Below are 6,000 nucleotides of genomic sequence, written 5' to 3' on the forward strand. Positions count from 1 at the left end.
GATAATTAAATTCATACAATTGGCTGGTTTCAAACATCTTAGAATTGCTGAGAATTTGCCGTGTGGCAAAGGGACATATTAATATACTGAAATATTTTAGTACGGATATATGCAAAGATGAGTTGCTCTCTAATTTGAGACATGAGCCTTTGAAGTATTTGAGAAACGATTACAACTATAATGGATGGCGTTTAAACTGTGCTAATTATACAGTTGTCCAAGTCCGTTTTCATAATATTGCGACGAAGCCAGCGATCTCAAAATACTGTATTTAACTTGACAATGTGGTAGTTGTGAGGTTTAATTTGTGTTTAATGTTTTGTAAATTGCAACCCCAATTCATTCGACATACATAACAAGTTATATTCGAATTTCGTCGATTGTAACTAAGAGTTGTCGTCTGAATCAACGGCATGGGCTATAAAGAGCATAAAAACTAACATACACGATAGAAGTTATTTATTTTTGGGTTCGTTGTACTATGTGTTCAAACAGTTCACTGTATCTTTCCACCTAAGATTTCGTTCTTATTAGGTCCATAAACTCGTGCTTTGTAAACAGCTGAAATAAGGTTCAATGCTTTCAAGTGAATTTATAGAACAAAATAAAAAACATGTATTTGAAGTTGGTAGTCAAATATTTGTAGTGCAAGTCGTTAATCTTGACAATGTGTTGATCAATCGTACATGCATATACGAGTAGTAGTCAGTAGATTCATTAATCACAATTTGTTAATTATTTTATTCTAAACGACAGTGTTCAAAAAAAAAAAAATAAATAAATAACTTACCATATTATGAGAAAACCATCTAGTTAATATTATAAACTAATTAAAAATGAATAATTAATATAATAATAAAGATACCAGCATTTGTTTATGTTTGTAACCAAATATACATACTACATCGTTATTGTTTACTATTTTGTAAACTATATTCAGATTTAATAAACGCATATAGTTATGGCTTATATTTGCTAACTAAGTTCCATAGTTAGGTAAATTAAATTCTATAAGTTATAAACAATACGAATCAATACAATTAATTGTACTAAGACAATTTGAAAAAAATATTCAAATTACCATCACTTAGCCCAAGAATTGAAGTAATACAAATACAGTAATCCAACAGCAAATAACGTGAATAAAGTTTAAAACAAAAATGTAAGTGTTTATTAATCATTTTTTTATTTTTTTGTTTACTAATAAACTGCATTGTTTGCCTTGTAAAAGAAAAAGGAAAATTACAATGAGATAAAGTGATACAAAAATAAATCATTAATTTTAAAATAGAAACACAACGACTGTATATATAGCGAACAGCTACTACTGCAGATTAAAGCGGTTGACAGTCATGAGATATATATACCTATATAATATGTTTTAAAAATAAAGTATGATCATGTCAAACGCAGCATTAGTGTGTCTAACTGTCCGAGTAAAAGAATATAAGATCGTTATAATTGTTCTATCATTTGGTTATGCGCGGAGTCGTGGGTAAATATTACTATATTGTTTTAGTCGCACGAGATTAGTCGCGTGTCCATTCCGGATCGCACACGACTGCGGTGCTCGGCGGATAACATATTATTATCGCTATGACGCGCCTATCGGTGTATAGACGGTCGAGAGTAATATTTTAAAACAAAACGGAGCAAAATAAAAATAATCGAACGACGACTGTAACCGGCACACCGTCATCGTCGAGTGTGTAATAAAAGTTAAACGTCAGTGAAATACACCACTATCTGGAACGATGATAATTTATACGACGGCCGTAGTAATTCCGGAGTTATTGGATCACAGGGGGTGGAGGCGGTCGAGGGATGGACGCGGTGGATATTTCCCCTAGTCAGTCTTCGTCCTACCACCGTCACCGTCTCCTTCACCGCGAGGCGAATTAATATGCTGGATGCGGTCCAAAAAAGCGGCGGCCGACTTCCGAAATCGATAATATTCCCATTAATACAAAACACGCACACTGCACATATATACTCTCGTAGATGCACACATATTATACATATATATATATATATACACGTGTGATGTGTAACACACACACACCAAGTGCTCACACGACAAGTGATATTCCAAAATTATACTGCGCGAGGTGTTATTTTTATTTTCTTCGCCACAATCTCGAGGATCTAACTTTTCCTGTGTCGTTCGGTGTTATTTTGTTTGTTCCGAACTCGTAAAAAATATCCAAAAAATCGGATTACAGACCCTTAAATTCGTCTTAAAAGTAAAAGTAAAAAAAAAAAAAAAACCAAACCAAAACCCTCGTCGACGTTATATGGGCGTGGCTTGTAGATTTATAACCGGAGTTATTCGCTATTTCCCGAGAAGTTCGCCAAACCTTTTACGTGTTTCGATTTGTATCTAGATAGATCGGAAACCATTACATTTATCAACGGTGAATTTTGGTTTCACTTTGGAATTATATTTTCATTCGTCCATTTTTCGTTGTATCCTCTTCCGTCTGATTTTCCACTCTCAGACATATGAATCAAAAGCCATGTCTGATTTGAATAACAATCGGGGTTCCTACTGACGGGGAGAAATGATGACAATCAATGATAACCAAAATTGGAAAATGAAATGTAATTTGAACGTCGAATACGAATTGATATGTAAGCATATTTTATACGACTACGCGTGTATACACATATATCCATCTAGATATTAAGTATATATATGTACATATATTGAGAATAGAATCGAATATCTTTGAAAATCAAAACCGTCATTGGTCGTTCGGATAAAGTAAATTGCAGTAAAACAAATAGGTTACAAGAATGAAGAAATAATATGTACAACGGAGCACAATTGAAAATTTATATCACTTTCGATTCCAGTTTTTCTATTTGTTTGTTTTTTTTTTTTATTATTTAATTTGTGCTGGCGCCGATGGATCAAAAGCAATCTGTTATCGTTTAAAATGGGTGAGCTACAGCGATAAATTACACGAGTATTTTATCAATAAATATAAATGAAAAAACAAGACACATTAATATATTTCAATTTATTTTATTTCATATTAAAAACGTACCCTAATACCATAGATTTATAAAATTTATCAAAAAAGTACATTCAAACATTAGACAACCATGTTTTTTGGGAATTTAAATTATTAACATATTTTAATACATCTGTTTAAATTTATTAATATTATTACAATAGTATTAATACGTCTCAACTAATAATATTGTGTATTTAAAAAAATCAAAAATGATAAGAATAAAAATAGGTGAAACATATTTTTCTGTACAAAAGCAATTATTTTTTTTTAAATAAAAAGTAAAACTAATTCAATTTGAACAAATTAATCGTTATATATACAAAAAAAAAACATATAAATTCGTTATTAAATTATTACATTCACCATTCCACCGAATAAATATTGTGGGGAATTTTTGTCCTCCGACAACATAATATATCATAGTATAGTTTAAATTAGCATTTTTTAATACATCGTATTAAAGAAAATAATAAATATTAATACTTTTCTGTCAGTCGCAAAATATTAACAGAAAGTTAACAGTGTTATTTTTTCCGCAAAAAATTATTATTGTATAATGATTATAAGTTATAAAATATTATCTTCATTAAATAATTAAGTATACAATTCATTAGTTCAAAAGTAAATACAATAAACAATTCTATTTTTAATAAAACAATTATCATTAAACAGATTAAATTACATTTATTGATTTGTAAATATACAAAAAATATATTATTATACATAAAAAAAGCATTGCAAAACAATAATATTTTAAAATTGTAATATTTATAATGTTTAGGAATATGAGGGGTGGCGTGTATATTTTTCAAACTACTTTTTTTCATTTTGTTTTAATTGAAAATTAAATTATGATATCTGAAATATAAAATGCTATACTGGGTAAAACATAATATTACCTATTCATGTGTTTTATTTAATTAGGTACGTGTTTTTTATTTAAACAATATAATTTTTAAGGAAATAATTAATTAATTAATATAATATTATATCTATAGGTAACGAATATTCTAGATCTTATTAAACCTAAAATAATTTTTTGTTTCATTAGACAATTTACAATCTGTAATTAATTATATACAATAAGTAAAAGGAATGGTTGTATATAAACATACACTTCGCATAGAATGACACACGTAGCACATGATGTGAGAAGTCGTTCAGCGATGGAACCCTAAAAAAATAGTTTTAAAAATATAATTTACTCTTTAGTCAAATTCAAGTAATTTTTATCATGAGACTAAATTTTTTCAAAAAATTATAAAAACAATTTATTTTTAATTTATCATATAGTTAACTATATATATATATATATATATATATATTATATTAATTATAAAATGAATTATTTCAATTTAAATTAATTTAATATGTATAATGTATTTACAATATTATGTATCTATTATTTTAAGTGATATATTTTGAAATGCAGAGATAATAATGTTAATAATTAATTCGCTTTCATTAGTATTGATAATATTATCATATGTGAATTTATAAATGTCCTAAGTATTAACTATCAACCATATTATCTTATAAATATATCGTAAGTAAACATAAATATATGAACGTAAAATACTCGTTTGAAGTAAAATAAAGTCAATAAAGATTTTATCAAGAAACCTAAAACTATCCTTTTATCTGGTAAAGTTAAAAAATATAACTATCAAACTTCTTTGAGTATTACTATTTGCTAAGTGTATTTGATTTATAGCAAAGTTAGAAAAACATGAAGAAATAAATGAAAGATACAGAGAATTAATTTACGAAATTTAATCATATATTGATGTTCGTTATGTCAATGAAATAATGCTTATAAGATAATGTATTTATTTATTTATACATATTTATTTACGCCTCAACAAGCAGTATTACATTAACATTTACAATATGAAATAAGAAAGTACAGAAAATATTTATATATAGTACAACAGCATGAATATGAAGTCAAGGAATAAATTATTTTTTACTTAAATATTATTCCGAATAACATTAAAGTTTGATTAAAGTTAGAATTTTAATTAAGACTAAGTTAGGCTACAGATCTATAAATTAATATTAAAAAATTTAAATTAATAGAACTTAAGTTATGAAGCATTCTATGCATAATATTATTAAAACTATAGTCGGTGAAATAGAATAAAATATAAAAGAGAGAATCGTTTCATTAAGAGTAGTATGAAGGAACTCAAAAATGGACGTCAGAGGATCTAATTTAGAATTTTAGTATTTAAAACATACCATTCAAGACTGAGCTGGAATCGAGGATCATAATGTGATGTTGTCTGTTGACTATTACTATAATACTGGACTTTGGCCAATTGAAGATAGGGTAGTCTACGCCTGAGAGCTTAAGTCTACGAAATATGAAACTGTGAGTCTCATCACGGCACAGGGTCGAACGTTTTTTTTAAATATCTGTATCGTTAACCTACCCATCCCATTATATGACATCAAATATCATACATAATGTACAAATAACGCTATAAGTGGTGGTTAAGGTCTATCCCATGCTGCTAATCTAATAAAATGCGATTTTCATTACAAACAATTTGGTCTGAATTTATGTATAATTTGTACATAATAATATAGCTATTTAAATTAGATCTTTGATACTATTTATTAAAGTTTGAATAAAAATGCCCTGTATGAATATTGTCTTTGCTTCAGTGATAATAATTTAAATTAATTGCTTGTCTAAAACGTAGTGAGTTCAAAGCAAAATAATATTTTCATATACATATTATATAATGTAAGAAACGATAAACGATCAGAAATGTCAATTCCTTTTTCGTATTAAAATGTATTTACCTAAAATTAAAGTTAAAAGAAAAACAAATATAAGGCAAAATATTTAGCTTTATTTTTAAATTGTTTTACTAAATAAATCTTTTAAAATCAATATGTAAAAAAATAATTATTTTCTAATTTAATGATGCAATACATTATATTTTTCCAAAAGTACTAATTGCAGACTCTA

This window comes from Rhopalosiphum padi, chromosome 1 (assembly GCF_020882245.1).
Source record: "Rhopalosiphum padi isolate XX-2018 chromosome 1, ASM2088224v1, whole genome shotgun sequence".
NCBI lineage: Eukaryota > Metazoa > Arthropoda > Insecta > Hemiptera > Aphididae > Rhopalosiphum > Rhopalosiphum padi.